Source organism: Aquarana catesbeiana, linkage group LG02 (assembly GCF_042186555.1).
Source record: "Aquarana catesbeiana isolate 2022-GZ linkage group LG02, ASM4218655v1, whole genome shotgun sequence".
In the NCBI taxonomy this organism is placed as follows: domain Eukaryota; kingdom Metazoa; phylum Chordata; class Amphibia; order Anura; family Ranidae; genus Aquarana; species Aquarana catesbeiana.
In genome coordinates, this window is record NC_133325.1 from 662,545,529 (window position 1) to 662,562,979 (window position 17,451).

Below are 17,451 nucleotides of genomic sequence, written 5' to 3' on the forward strand. Positions count from 1 at the left end.
CCTACACCATTCCTCTCACATATATTACAAGTGATTAATACACACAAAATAGGAACAGTGATAATGTGTGGGGATTCGAACCAGGTCCTCCTCCCATTTCTAGATAAATCACCTTTTACACCATCCAAAATAACCTCTAGATTACCTTTTTCTCAACTTCTTTCCAAATACAATCTGGTAGATTCGTGGAGAGAAAGTAACCCAATGAAAAAGAAATTCACTTATTTCTCGCACCCTCATCAAACCTTCACCAGAATAGATCATATTTTTCTAACAATAGCAATGATACCAGAAATTATTGCATCAGATATAATTCCGATTCCGTGGTCTGACCATAATGCAGTATACACTACTATAGCCTCAGACATACCAAAAGCGCATGACCCAACGTGGTACTTACCGGACATAATGCTCAAACACCCACTACATCAGATGGCCATTGAACAAGCTTTAAAGGAATACATATCAATTAATAATACAACAGACATTTCCCCAATAACACTGTGGGAAGCTCATAAGCCTGTCTTGCGTGGTACAATACAAAGACAAATGGCACTATTTAAACGGGAACGCAAAAATCTAGCAAAAAAACTAGAACTCAATTTTAATGCAGCCTACATATCATTCCAAGACAATCCATCTCAGAGTACAAAATCTCATCTGGAAAAATCTAGATTGGAATACGATCTATTTCTCACTGAGTCAGTTGATAAATCCCTCAAACGCTCCAAACACAATTTCTACATGAATACAAACAAACCAGGTACATATTTGGCTCAGGCATTAAATTCAACTAACAAATCTTTCAAATCAATACGTTTGAAATTATCAAAAAATGTTTATACTTGTAATCCAGTTAAAATAGTCCATAAATTTCACTCACATCTCGCAACTTTATACAAGACAAACAATGAATTTAATCCTACAGAGGCTGAATCCTTCTTCTCAAAAATAACCTTACCTGAGTTGTCTCAGAATCAAAAAGCAGTTTGGATGAGCCTATAACTATAGATGAAGTTGTTAATGCCATAAAAGACCTAAAACTTAACAAAAGACCAGGCCCAGACGGCTACTCGGCTTTATACTATAAAACATTCTCAGAAATACTCTCTCCCATTCTCACTGAAACTTTTAACAAACTTCTAGAAGGACATTCTTTTCGGCAAGAAACACTAATGGCAATTGTTTGTATGATCCCAAAACCCCTTTCTGATGATACTTCCTGTGTGAATTATCGGCCTATCTCTCTGTTAAACCTTGATATTAAATTATTAGCAAAAATAATAGCAAAACGCCTCAATAGCATTATAGGAAAATTAATACATAGAGATCAAGTAGGCTTCATGCCAAATAGACAGGCAGGTGATAATGCACGCAGGGCAGTGTTATTGGCACATATTGCTAAAAAACGGAAAATCCCTTTATGTTTTCTATCTCTCGATGTTAAGAGGGCATTTGACACAGTATCCTGGCAATATATGCAATATTCATTACAAAAATGGGGTTTTGGACCCCACTTTTTAACATGGATCAAAGCATTATATAATAAACCCAAAGCCTATATAAAATACGATGGATACAAATCTGATGCCTTTAATATCGAAAGAGGTACCCGACAGGGTTGCCCATTATCTCCCTTATTATTTGCCCTTATACTCGAACCCATGGCCCAATACATCAGAACAAACCAAACTATAACTGGCATTGAAGTAGGAGGTATTACACACAAATTATGTATATTTGCAGACGATATATTACTTTTTCTATCATCACCACAGGTCTCTGGTCCTAACTTAATACCAGCTCTTGATGGATTTGCAGCCCTATCCGGCCTTATGATTAATCCTAAGAAATGCCTAGTGCTTAATATTTCGCTCACAAACATGGAATTGATCCCGGCTAGGGCTGCACTCCCATTCACATGGGCAGAAAAATCAATCCCATATCTTGGAATTCATTTAACAGCATCTCATTCTGACTTATTCTCAACCAATTATCCTCCTGTATTAAGACAGATCACAAATCTAATAAAACAATGGTCGCAACTTCCTTTATCCTGGATAGGGAAGATTAATGCAATCAAAATGACTATTCTACCCAAATTGCTTTATCTATTCAGAGTCCTCCCTATTCCAATTCCTTCCTATTTTTTGAGAATAGTACAAAAAAGAGCAACTTCATTTATATGGGGCTCTTCTAAACCACGTATACCTATACACACACTACATCTTCCCAAAAATAAAGGAGGCCTGGGATACCCTAATTTTACTAACTACTACAGAGCAGCACATTTGGCCAGTCTGTCCAAATACCATGCAAAACAGGAAATCCCATTATGGGTATTTATAGAGGCTTCAGAAAATGACCCTCTATTAATATCAAACTTGTTATGGCTTGATCCTAAAGACCGCTTTAAAATTCATAATCCCATAACTAAACACTTCTTATCTCTCTGGGATAAACTAAAAACCAAATATTAGTTACAATCTCCACACAATCCTCTCCTTTCTTTTATCAGAAATCCGGCCTTTTATCCGGCATGGATCTACCCAAATTCTTTTAAAGCTTAGACAACATCAGGCATTCAGACACTAAATGACTTCATAGCATCTAAATCATTCCTTTCATTCCCATCGCTTAGAGAAAAATATGATCTACCAAACTCTGAGATATTTAGATATCTCCAAATCAAAAATTTCTATACACCATTCCTAAAGGGGGATACACCATTATCCCAATTATCCATTTTTGAATCAATCTGTACAAAAGATCCATTTACTAAAGGTACAATTTCATCACTTTATAATCAATTATATGGAGTACCAAATCTTAATAGACCCTCTTACGTTCAGAGGTGGGAGGAGGACCTGGGACGAACTTTAGAAGACACGGACTGGTCTAACATATGGCTCACATCTAAGTCATCTTCACCCAACATCTTAGCACTGGAGACAAATTATAAAGTCCTAACTCGCTGGTACCTTGTACCCGCTAGAGTGGCAAAATATTCACCTAATACCTCAGCTCTTTGTTTTTGAGGATGCCCAGAAATAGGCACACATTTACACATATGGTGGACGTGCCCAGTAATCCAAACCTTCTGGAAGGAAGTCTTCGTGATTGCATCTAATATATTTAAAAAAATAATACAACCAGATCCATATATAACTTTACTTAATCTAAAACCGGAATGGTTAACACTCTCTCAATTCAAACTTATGATCCAACTAATAACAGCTGCAAAACAAACAGTGGCCAAAGCATGGAAATCTCCTACGTTGGTACTAGCAGAAACAATTCACAGAATGAATAATACAATGTCTCATGCTAAGATGGTAGCCATCGATCAAAATCAAATTCCAAAATTTGAAAAACTTTGGCATCCTTGGATAAAACAACAGTTCCTGTCAAATTTCAATGACTCTGTCCTGTTGCCATGGTAACAGATTAAATGACTTACAGAGACACCCATTCTAAGGCTTCAAAGAGAACTAAAAATAATAATAAACTGACGAGCGGGACAACCTTGTGGACCATACCTCTGCCTTTCTACCCTTTTTCTTCTTTCTCTTTCCTTTTCTCCACCTTACGATTAAAGCTCATTATCAGAATTTATTTGACCTATATACACTCTACCTGTAAACAATATATATAGTAGGTATAAATCATTTAAATACCTACAAAAGTAACTAAGGAAATGATATATATCTTTAATTTAGGTTTACGTGAACCCAATGTTTAATTAAATTTCATGATATTTACCTATATAATCCCTACTGTAAAACAATGAGCTTACTTTATAGATCCTTGTAAACTTACTTTATGTATCTTTATAATATTGTATACTCAATAAACTTCTTTTGACAAGGAAAGAAGAGGATAAGTGATTTTAAGTGTTGATAGTTATGGACATATACTAAAATAAACTTTAGGACATTTTATCAGTATGTTCTTATTATAATTTTCATACTTTTTCTTTTTTTGATAGCAGTATTTGAAGCACATAGAGTATATATTAAGGTATAACTAAAGAAAAAAACTTTTTTTTAGATCTGAATAGAGTGGAGAGGGATTAGAACCCCTATTCTAACCCCCAAAACCCCTAACGTTTTTATTGCTGTCTGTGCCTCCGTTTAAGAGATTCACCCTCTCTTTTTGTCCTGTTTACCATTATCATTGAAAGTGAAAGTAAAAGAAAATGCCAAATTTTGGGTTGTCCCCAGAAAAGTAATAGAGGGGAAATCTTCCAATGGGGACACTAGTTCTGATGACCTGGGGGTCCCCAAAGAATTCCCCTAATGTGCAGGGATTTCCTCTCACTTCCTGTTCGGCTAGTGAAGGGAAATCTCCGCAATGGGACAGAGATGGTGAAAAAAAATGTGACCAAGGTTATAACCCTCACTTGCTCTATCCAAAATGAAAAAAAAAATAAAGTTTTGCCTATAGTTCTACTTAAAGCCTTATGATAGATGAACTATATGTGATATATAACTTGGGAATTTTTGTTGTTGATTGTTTTATAATAGAATACAATTTCACAGGGTGTACAAGTTATTACATACTATTGTATTTCACACAAATGATTCATTTATTTATTGGATTATGATGAAAAGGAAAATCACTGCATATAATGCACATATGGTGAGATTATTTGTGTCTTTTTAATTAGGAGCACTGCAGTTTTGTTTTTTATTGTTTGATATGCGTGCATTGTTGGCCTTTGTTACTTACTGTACATCTGACCCCTTCACTTTGTGTGTTACTTACTCCTGACACCTGCATTCTGTGCAATACCAACTCCTGAGCTCTGCGCTCTTTTCACTATTCACTCCTGACCCTTGCATTCTGTGTGTTATTTACTCCTAAACCCTGCTCTCTGTGCTGTACTTACTCTCCTCACAGAGCAGCATAGACTCAAGTTTTTGACCACACTTCTTTAAACACCCCGCAGTGTTAGCGGAATTTGGCTAAACCCACCATTTACCCATTATTGCTCTTCCTTAGGGTGCCCCTGGTCTTTCACAATCCTAGTTACATTCTTGGCTGGAAGGCAGCCATACTAACCATATTGCAACTGTGTGTACTTATCAGTGTCCAATGTTCAATGTGGAACAATAGTTATTACTGAGGAGGACTTGTAGTGGACATAGAAAAGCCAAACCTAAAGGTCAAGAAGAGGGAGCCTAAACAAAACAAAATGGTCTCCACTACATGTTTGAATGTACTTTACCTAAAAAACAGTTAACAGTAGGACATTGGACAGTAAGGCATGCTTTACATTGTACATTTATTTTGTCCTCAACCAGTGGGTTGAACAAAAATATATTACAGATTCTCCATCCACACATTCAAAGTTGATAAGGGAATCATTCTCACTATTCTATTGTGTTCTGGAGGTGGGGAGCCTTCCCCACAGTCAGATTGCAATGATCAGTGTTGCTGGCTATACCGGTGGCACTGGTTGTTCAGAAAGAAACAACAGGGTGGTTGTACAGAAGACAATCGATAGATCGACTTCTGTATAATTTAAGGTGCTCATACATGGATCGAAATGTGGCCAGTCCATGCTGAACTGGATGAATTTCGGTCCATGTATGGCTAGTTTAAAGGCTTTCTTTCAACTTTTCTTTTAACATTACAATGTTTTCTTTGTTGCCTGCAATTACTACTTGGATATTGTCACTGGACAATAGTGAAGATTCGCGGGCACTACAGGCCTGCAACTAAAGCTTCCTTCATCACATCTCATAGGGGTATGAAATATAATTGAATATCTTCTGCTTTTTCGCAAAGCATAGAAGGCATACTTGATACCATTTTTAAACACTTGAACTATTCACTTTTACTTCCTAGTAAAGGATGTTTAAAAAAAAAGATTGATTTTTCAAATTCATGACGTGATCAAGTACCAGTTCTCAATATTTAAAAAAAAAAAATGAAATAAGCTAAATCATTTGACTTATCTGAAGTGACACCGCTGTTACTGCAGAAATGCAGTTACAGTAATGTGAATTGGCTAGGTTACTGGAATGAACAGAATGATATGTACAAGGACTGTTGATAAGCCTGCTACAATTGAAGTGAATGTTTGTGCATTATTAGTGATTCGTTCCACTGTCATTCATGCCATTTTCTGCCTGGTGTATGTTCATTAGGACATTAATGGAACTCCTCACCCTCATTGTTAAACTCTTCCATATGTTTCTCTCTTCAGGCTACTAAAACACAATGCACTTGCATGCTCAAGTCTGAAGGATGTGCATGGGATCATAGTAAAGTTTCTCTGGAAGTTTTGTGTTGCAATTGGGATCATTAATTTAGATGAACCTTGTCCCTAGGTATAGTATTTACTCTGTTGCACAGGGGTGGGCGAAATACCAAAAAAGTAGCACATCTTTATCAGATGATAATGCCTGGATGGAGCTCAGACTACTTTTGTATACAGCAAATAAAAGTAGCGTCACCAAATATGAAAAGACCTTGTGAGCTGCTATTTGCACTAAATCAATACCATAAGCTGCTGGCACCTAACACAATCCCATATACTTATATGTAATAAACATTAAACCATACAGTATAGAGTATGTGCCGTGCAAAGTGAATATCGCAATACCAAATGAATATAAAAAAGAAGCCCTTATAACCCCAAAACGTTAGGAGTCTATATATACATTGGATCTATAATTAATGGTGATAATATATTTTAAAAAACACCAAAATATAATGTCCAGTAGCCATGAAACAAATTTACTCCTTGAAAATCCAATAATATGTAGCACTTACCCCCGAAGGAGTGGCTGATTAATTATTATATCCGTAATTCACGTTTACCACCTAACCCATCGCAGCCCATAAAATCGGAAACAGTCCATATTGCATTTTTCTCTTGCTTTATTAAGTAACATGAACTGGGATAGGAGAAGGTTTCTTTTGAGATGCTCTTTTGTTGCTTTATCATCTTTTCACTGCCTCTCATGCAAGGGCCTAGAATCATTGCGAATAATATGAAATCACTTATGTGATTTCTTCATCAGAGAAGATGGAAGTAGATTTGATAGAGAATAATCGATAAAGAGTCACTCTGAATAACTTCTTCATCTGCAGAACTTTTCAAGAACAGTCTATATCTCTATATGAGTGCTTGCAGCTTTACCGCTACCTTTTTACCACTACTTCCCATCTGCATGGTACTTCCAAGTTGAGCTAAAGAAAAGTCACTCTGAATAACTCCTCCCGCTTGACTGATTGGAATCCCGGGGCATTGCTGAACCCAAAGTCACAGGCCACAACCACCTGTCTCACTGACTTGCGTACCAACATCCCTCAGCCTCTGGTAGTACCCTTCCCTTGGGCTTTCACTCACGTGATCAATAGTCCATGTGCCACTCATAAACGATGGATCACCCAGTTTCCCTCTGCTTTGTTGCTACTTCTTCCGCAATGATTCTTTGTTCCCTTTCCTTCTTTATGGCACGCTCCCTTCCCTGCAAGGGCGGCCAACGACACCAGCGACCACATGCTGTACGGTGTCATCCACTCCTCCACGGATGCCGGTTCCCCACCCTCCACGCAGGGGGGGGCTCTGTTGGCTCCCCGGAGGAGGGGGACCTCTCCCCTGCGGGAACCAGGCTGGCTTCTCTCCCAACTCGGACAGGAAAAACTCCTGACTGACCATGTGACCCGGCTTTTATATGAGAGTCCCGAGGAGTTGTCCAACAAATTAATGATTGGCCGAGACTCGCATACAAACTACCTGCCACTCAAATCCCAAATGAACAAACAGGCCTGCTATAATGGTACAAGCCTGCCTAAATTTACCCGAACTCTAAACTAGCAAAAAGGTCACATACTTAAAAGTAAGAGCCCGCTACAAATATATCTGTGCAGTCCAAAAAATGCAAAAAAAATGAAAAACCCCAACAAATATATGTAGATCATATAATGTAAAGAATTCTTCACAAGTGTGTCTTCTCCTAATCTTTTCATGCACCATTTAAGAGATATTTACTTTAGCAGCACTGGTGATGTCACCGGTGCACTACACTCTCAATGGACGATGTGCTGTCTATAGAGAGAGCTTTGCCATGGCCATGACTCCGCGCGTGGGAGTGACGTCATTGTGGCTCGGCCAATCAAATGGCTGCCCAGGAACCTGGAAGGAAGACTGGGTGAAGATGGAAGCCCTGTCAGCAGTGACATCATGCCACTGGAGAGATTCATTTTCAGGTAGGTCTTTTATAATGTGCTAGTATACGATGCATACTAGCACATTACGACATTAATTTGCAGGGAGAAGTTTTTTTTTTTTTTTTTGTGGTTTATTACCGCTTTAAATTCCTGGGAAATGTATGTACATTACATATTCCATGATGCTTCACTTTCCATTCACAGCAGCTGGAGGAGGGTGGGGCCTGACATTCATCATCAGGGGGGCCGCAATGTCTAAATCAGGAAGAGGCAGCTGGCATCTGATGATGTCAGGAACAAAGATGATGGGTCAGGAAAAGGCGTGTCACAGCAGGAATGAAGTTCCTTACATGCACATTTTTAAAAACATAAATATATTCTTTTTATGAATTAATTTGTATATTAAAAATAAAACTTGCTTACAAAGGCAGGTCTTATGGTCGTTGTTCATGCCATAGCAATTTACTGACCTGCTCGTGGGTGTGTTCAGAACAGGGCACCACGTTATTGTAGGAAATGACATTTGCCGCTGAGCATCCTTGTTGCCAAAGTTTCACAATGAGAGGAGCAGATTGGCTGGCTGGGGAAGCCACTGTTAGTTAAGCAGGAGGGAGCAGAAGTGGGGTGTGGCTTTACACTGGCCACAGAAGATACAGGCACATTATGCTCTTGCACAGCGTGCCTGTAGGTAACAGTAGGATGACAGAGGACATAAACTGACCATGCTAGCATGGATCAGCTGCAATGCTAAGCGTGGTCAGTTTGCTAACAGCAGGAGGGACACAGGCAGGATCAACCAGGTAACTGAGAAAAGCAGCAGGCACTAAAACAGTATTAGATAGAAGCAGAGGGCGCACTGGGCTAGTGCATTATCCAACAACATTTTATCTAAAAGTAAAATATAATAACTAGCTATTCAAAAACATATGTAGTAAACACGCTCATCAGGCCACTCCTCGTGGCTACACTCTCCCAGACTAGCCAATAGCTCGAGCTCAGGGAGACCTGACTGGGGTCCCTGCTGGCTGACAGGTTTTGAGGGTCCTTCTTCATCAGAGCCAACTAAAACAGTATTAATATGAAAAAAATCATATATAAATCCATTAAAGAGACAGTGCAAAGCTTTTTTTATTTTTAGGTATACAAACAAACACTTTAAAGAATACATTCCTACACTAGCATCCACTCTGCTCCAGAAAACAGCTTCTGTCTGCTCCAGTCGGTCAGGATGGGTAAAAAGAATATGCATGGGCCATATTTATAAATAATGCTGTCCTAGGCAGACCTAGATGACAAAAGTCTTTTATACAAACGTCATCCCTTGTGTTGTGCAATTATTTTACTAAAAACTACTGCTATTGGAGGCAGCAGGGGTCTGCTTTATATGCACAGCTGCTTCTCAATTGTGTATACTATCACACATAAAAAAGGAAATGTTTCATGCTCCCTGAAATGTAAAGAACCCTCTGACTCCTCTCAACATCCCCTGTAGCCCCCCTCTTGGTAGACTTAGCTTACTGAATTTAACAAGAGATGTTTAGAGGTGGCCTTACCATTTGCATACCTCCCAACTTTTTGAGATGGGAATGAGGGACACCTACTAGCAAAAGCATATAGGCATAGGACACACCCCCTTAAAGGAGAATTAACCTAAAAAAGATTAAAAAAGGCTTTTTTTTACCACTACTATTCCTTTATACTGGTTTTGAAATTTACAAATGCAGCAAGTTACAATTTGGATGAAAGGTTTAGCACTGGGAAACACTTTTTGAAAGATAAAAAGTGCATTTTATATACATCTATATAGATCAGACCGAAATGAGGGACAAATGAGGAGGAAAGAGGGACAGAGGGACATTGCTCCAAATCAGGGACAGTCCCTCAAAATCAGTTGGGAGCTCAGCTATGCCATTTGTAATGCTCAAGCTTAGTGCTACCCCTCTAACCCTGCTGTCACAAGTGCCATTATGAAAAATACATTGTGGGCACTTTCTCATATAAAAACCTCATTATGCAAGAGTAAGCTACCCCGTCTTGTGTGTGTGTGTGTGTGTGTGTGTGTGTGTGGAAGGGGGGGATGTAGCCACCAAATCTAAGAACCAGTAAGCTAGAATTTATTATATTTTTGTTTCTGGGTATGGATAGGCTTTAATAATATCACTGTTGCTAGCACAGAACAGAAACACTCTAATTACTGTATATACAAAGTCTGCTGCAGCGGCTCCAGACAGCTTCTTATGTGTAGTGTGCTGATTAGACAGCCAGTGACATTTGAGCTTGGGCAGGGTGTAAGCATGATGTTTACGCTGTCAGATGCGGATGACATGTGTTAAGCATGTGTGTGAGGTCTGCTTTTCAGAACCTGTCAGGGCACACACTGTGGATGGAACAGGATATCAGCGGGAGGTACACTAATGTGTCCCTACCCATGCACTAGTTGCGTGTCTATACCAAGGCACAACTGTGTGCAGAACAAGACATAAGACAGGTGCCAACACCAATTATATTCACCACAAGCACCATCCCTCCAGTCACAAGCAAAGTAGGGCAACATCTCACGCTATAGAGACACAGGCAGAGATGCTTGCATCACCCCAACCCTTGATTAAAGACTTGTGTGTGCATTCAATTCGCATGTGTTTAATTCACCGATCTATACAACTTTCCTTTAATTTTAGTCCAAAATAACCCTTTGTTAGCTATATGTTCATCATAGATAACCAGCACTGTAAACAATAAAAAAACACTTGAGTAACTGAGGTACCTTCATGCAACTAATGCTGGATGTGAAAAGACAGATCATTTATCCCCAAATGGCCATAGCTTGGTAAAACCCCTTAAAGAAATAATTCAATCAAAACTGATATATCTACAAAAAGTCCCTGGAGGCAGGAGAAATGCATCAGATGTGAAAGATAATTTGAATGCTGGAATTATGGAGCATGGCTACACTTCTTTCAACTGAATACAAGTTTAAAAGTTTTGGACGGGTCTAATTGTGGCATTAGCACCCAAGGCATTGATCAAGGTTTGTAACTGGCGCTTACTTTAAAGAATTTTAATTTTGAGTAGATGCTGCTAGATGTATTCACCCACCAGGTACTTAAGCTGGCCATACAAGGCTTGAATTTTGGACGGTTTCTGCTGAATCAGCCCAAAATTCGAGCTGTGGATGGCCCCATGGCCACTATCTGTGGATGGCCCCATGGGCACCATCTAGCTTGACAAAAGTCAAATGAAAAAGAAAAGGAGCTGGGTGGATTACTATTGTCTTCTGAACAGTGACTGCACCCTATCTGCACCCGTGGCTATCTAAATACAATAACCGGTAAGGATAATTTCTTCATCCATGCTGTTTACACTGATCTAAACGTGTATTGCTAGCTTTACAGGTATCTCTCAGGTCTTTCAGTGGTAATATCTTGGCACTTAAGAGCTTAGGTTGACCCAACAACCACACCCCTTACTTGTAACATTGATTATTATTATTAAGAAAGTAAAGTGAAACTCTTGCTGCAGCAGAGAGGGTTGAAACACCATTTTCAGGAGGCAATATCATAAATTCTAATGCAGGCCATACATGGCTCGAATTCTGAACAAATTTTCTTTCAAAAATTCTGAAATTTCATGCCTTTTGTGATCCGATGGTGCCACTATTGATTTCAAAATTTGACCAACCAAACCTTCCAGTTCACCTCATATTGCTACAGAAAAGAAATTTCATGGCCGGGAATCTTCTTTTCTTTCCAGGTCACAGCCCATGCGCATATCTTTTTAGATTATATTTCTCACACAATTCTCCCATCATTTATTATAAATTTGTTAGTTTTTCAAAAAATGTCCGACATATCAGATTACTCAAATTCGATAGCCGCATAAAAATTTGCCGTGGCTGCGGCCCGCTAATGGTGCAAAATTCGAACAAAATTAATTATAATTTTTGAAAGAAAACTTGTTCAGAATTAGACCCATGCATTTTTTATTTTGGATCTTTTGGATTTCTGATTCTGTGCGTTTGTTATCGTTACGTTAAAACGAACACGAAAATCCCCGAAATTCGGATGAAAATACATTCGGGCGATAACGAATGCACATGTCTACCGTATATACTCGAGTATAAGTCGATCCGAATTAAAGCCGAGGACCTACTTTTACCACAAAGAACTGGGAAAACGTATTGACTCGAGTATAAGCTGAGGGTGAGCCTCACTGTGTCCATTGCATGCCTCAGTGTATGCCTCTGTGTCCATTGCAGCCTCAGTGTATGCCTCCTGTGTATGCATTGCAGCCTCAGTGTATGCCTCCTGTGTATGCATTGCAGCCTCAGTGTATGCCTCCTGTGTATGCATTGCAGCCACAGTGTATGCCTCCTGTGTATGCATTGCAGCCTCAGTGTATGCCTCCTGTTTATGTGTCAGTGTATGCATTGCCGATCTCCCTACCTGATCAGCCGTGTCATGCAGTCAGACGGCAGCCATCCAGTGTTCAAAAGCCGAACCTCCTCCTCGTCCTCGTCCTCATCCTGCGTGATAGGCGGAATACTCCATTTGCCAGCAGTCAGTGTTCAGTGTTCCGCCTATCACGGACATCCTCTCGTTCTCGTCCGTGGGATGAGAATGAGAGGACGTCTGTGATAGGCGGAACACTGAACACTGACTCACTGCTGGGAAATTGAGTGTTCTCCTATCATGGACGAGGACGAGGAGGCGTGGCTTTTGAACACTGGTCGGCTGCCGTCTGAGCATTACACGGCTGATCAGGTAGGGAGATGGCACCGTGACTCAGGTATAAGCCGAGAGGGGCACTTTCAGCACAAAAAAGTGTGCTGAAAAACTCGGCTTATACTCGAGTATATATGGTACATTATAACAGATTTACCTCCAAACAGAGCCCTCCAGCGCAGCGCTTTTATCTTCACCCAGTGTTCTTTCTGGGTTGGTATCTTCAGTCACTTCGGTGCCAGTACATTTGAACCATGTGACCTCATTTTAAGCTAATTAAAAGTAGGTATTTAAAACAATTCAGTTGCTACGTAAACGTATCCTTTATTTGAGGTCTGTCACATTTCCAATTAAATCAGGTAAATGAATTGCCCCCCACTTTCTATGGGTTGACAGTTTAGTTGACAGAACAAAAACCTGTGACGGTTATCATGCATGGCATGTCTTGAATGTTACTGTATTGGGAAACAGTTGAACTGGAACTAAAGCTCTGCTTTAACAAATAGTAATTAAGCAGGCTTTTTTTATTGCAGAAAAGACATGCAATGCACTTACCTGCCTGCTTACTGTCTTCTCTGGATCAGTAAACTGAGCTGCTTAGCTTACAACAATGGTACTGTCCCTGTGTGCCGGAATGAGGACCTCTTGAACATGCGCAGGAGTAACATCATCCCGCTCCTGAAGAGATACCGGCGCTGGCAAAGGACGGGAACCATTGAGGGAAAGGTAAGTATTGATCCCTTTAGTTCCGCTTTCAATTGATGAGTTTAGTACCACTATAACATCATCCCAAAGCCTAACTATAACATCAACCCTAAAACACACCAATCCCTTGACTTTAATACTAACCCAACTTAATCTATAAATGCATATCTAGAACAATAACCTAACCTCTTGATCTGTATACATATGTTGTCCTGCAGCATCTGGTCTGAGTGCTTGTGCAAAATTTGCTGCCAGTTCCCATGAATTGGAATAATAAAATCCTTCCCAGACCTCCTTGCTGAAGAGAAGATGCAGAGCATATAAAGAACGATCCAGGCCCGAGCAAGTGTGATGTACAAAGGGCAGTAACCCATAACAACCAGAAATCATATGTTAGCTGACTCCAGTAAGGTGAAATCTGATTGGTAGCCACCCTATGAACATCCCTGATGTCATCTGTACATTTGATAATTAAACATGAAAGTACATTTAATAAAATATGATCTGCAGGAGATATCGCAGCATTTCCTGGCTGGCCTATTGGTTGCCATAGTAATAATACTGAGTGAAAAGGAAGGCCGCAGGATGGCACTAAATCCCAAGGGGTGTGAGGAAGAGCACTGATTATTACAGAATTAATAAAGTAAGTAAATGAATGGAAAATGGTTATATGCTGTAACATTGCCAACACCTTATGCCAAACACATCAGAATAGCAATTAATCTACAGATGTTGGCACACAGTTGGACTACAGCAGTCTATCAGCTTAAATACAAATGAACAAAATAACATACACTATCAGTCAAAAATTTTAGAACACCCCATATTCTTAGTTTTTATTGAAATTTAAACAGCTCAAGTCCAGTAAATAACCTCAAAAGGCAAGAAGTAAAGTGACAGAGATGGAAAAAAGTTTAGGATCACAAAATGAAAAATAATGCACATTTCTGAGTTATACAAAAGGGCTTTTTTCAGGGAAGAAGTAATAGACATGTGCAGAACAGAAAGATTTGTTTCGTTTCGATACAGATGCATTCGTTATGTTACTAATTTAATTTAGTTGATTCGTTTTGGAATTTGATTAGTTTCATTTCGTTTATTCATTTTCTAACGAATTCCAAATTTTTGGAACAATTGGAATTAGGATCAGTTGAAAAATGACCAACCGATTTGAATTCTGTGTAAAGAATAGCTGATTGTTAAGGAGCAGGCCGGGAAGCTGGTGGCCACATCCGTAACAGATGACACATCAGCTGTCAGCGGGCTTCCCCACTGAGAGCTGAAATGTAAACAAAAGAATGCCAGCAATAGAAAATTTTGAAAAAAAAAACAGCGTGGGGCCTCCCTCAAAATCCATACCAGAGCCTTATCCAAGCATGCAAGCCGGCAGGTCAGGAAAGGGGGGGATGAGTGAGCGCCCCCCCTCCTGAAGCCTACCAGGCCACATGCCACTCTGCCTCTCAACCCCAAAGCACCTTGTCCCTATGTTGATGGGGACAAGGGCCTCTTCCCCACAACCATGGGCGGTGGTTGTGGGGGTCTGTAGGTGGAGGGCTTATTGGAATCTGGAACCCTTTTTTAGCAAGGCCCCTCTATGTGAATGAGTAAAAAGTGAATAAAAACACAACATAAGTTTTAGACAATTCCATTATTAAAAAATTTTTAAAAAAAATGTTACCCGGTGTAGATCCATCGTCAATCATGACACCTGCCACACCTCCAGACCCCAAAAAACCTCTGGCCTCGTTGAACGCTCCAGCCGACTGCCTGCTCCGCCGCTGGTCAGTTCTTAAAAAGCTAAAGGGCGGATTCACTAGATGATGACCCAGGTGACCCCACCCCTTGTGATGTCATCGACCCAGCATGCCCAAGTTGGTGATGTCACAAGGGGGCGGGGTCATCCACTGACATCATCGGACAACACGCCCCTTAGCTATTTAAGAAATGTCAGATGGAGGAGCAGGCAGTGGGCGGGAGCCTTCGACGGGGTTTTATTTTTATTTATTTTTTTCGTGTCCGGCTGTGCGGCAGGCGGCGTGATTGATGATGGATCTACCCCGGGGGACATTTAAAAAAAAAATTTAATAAAGTAATTGTCAAAAACTTGTGTTGTGTCTTTATTCACTTTTTACCTTTTTTACTCACATACTCATTCACATAATGGGGGCTGGGATCTGGGTGCCCCCTTGTTAAAGGGGGCTTCCAGATTCCGATAAGCCCCCAACCTGCAGACCCCCACAACCACTGCCCAGAAGAAGAGGCCCTTGTCCCCATCAAGGTGCTTTGGGGTGGGGGGAAGAGCCCCCCTGCCCAAAAGCACCCCCCATGTTTAGGGAATTAGGTGCTTGCTCGTCCCCCCACTTTCCTGGGCTGCTGGGCTGCATGCTTGGATAAGGGTCTGTTTTTTGATTGATCCGAATTTGAACAGTTCCGAAAATTTTTAATTCGTTAGAAAATTAATAAACAAAAGGAAGTTCAATGAGTTTTAATCAAATGAATTACTATTTCATTTGGAGATTTGGATACACCTGAATCTCTGAAAAAATTTACATTCAGAAAAAAACGAATTGCACATAGGTTAACAACTGACAGTTGTTCCACAGCAATGTAAGTACATTAAAGTAGTTATAAATCCTAAATGCATTCCTTGCATTAAGGTAAACAATGTTTAGGCATCAGTATCCCCCTCACCCCACCCTATTTATTTTTCTGAGCCCTTATTCGATCTAGCGCTACGCATGTCTGCAGCTCTTCTCTCCCCTCACTTCCTGATATCACAGGCTTTGCTGAGGCCGTGGGAGCCATTGGCTCCTGCTGCTGTCAATGTTAGTGATGAGGGAGTGGGGGGTGGGGAATGAGTCCCGCTATCTGTGTCTAGAGACGCAGACAAGGTGAAGATCAAGAATGAGCCCGCAGGAGTGCCCCCATAGAAAGCAGCTTCCTATTGGGCACTTGCCGGAGAGGGGGAGCCAGGAGCACCAACAAGGGACCGGAGAAGAGGGGGTTCAGGGCCACTCTATGCATGTTTATTGCACAGAGCAGGTAAATATAAACCTGTTTGTTATTTGTAAAATACTGTATTTTTCGCACCATAAGACGCACTTTTTCCCCACCAAAAAATGGTGGAAAATGTCCCTGCGTCTTATGGAGCGAATACTGACCAGACACCACCCTCCTGTCACCGCCACCATGTCAGAATACCAGCGATCGGCTTCTCTGTGGAGGAGAGAGGACAGGATGTGAGGCGGATCATTGCAGGTGCATACCAAGGGGAGTGGGGGGAGGCGGTGCCTCAGGCGCCAAAACATGGGGGGGTGTCAGTGGTGTTGCTATGGGGGGTGCTCTGCACCCAGGTCAGTTGACACCTGCCAGAGGTGACACCATCCTGAAAGCGGCAAGAGCTCTGGCTGTTTTTTTTTTTTCAGCCGGAACACCCCCGGTGCCGCAGTCTGGTCCAGTCTCACTTCCTGCTCCTTCCACTGGCTGCTGCTGCAAACTATGTCCCCAGCCTTCCTTCCTAGCTGCTGCCTGGGTTCAGCTGAGGCTGAGAGCCAACCAGCCAGCCAGGGGGGTTGTGCAATGTAATGGCAGTGTCCTCCGCTGCCTGAGGTGAGCTGGTAATAAGGGGTGGGAGATGTGGGCTGGCATAGTATCCACTGCCCAGTCACCTAAGCTGTTGTGATAGAAGAGGCTGAAGGGGTGTTTGTGTCTGCCCTGCCACCCTGAGCTGATCTGGGAAGGGGGGGAGGTTGCTGTGTCCACCACCACTACCCAGGTATAGTTTAGCTTAGCTGATTTGATAGGGGGGGTGGTATTGCTGTGTGTCCATCACCCACCT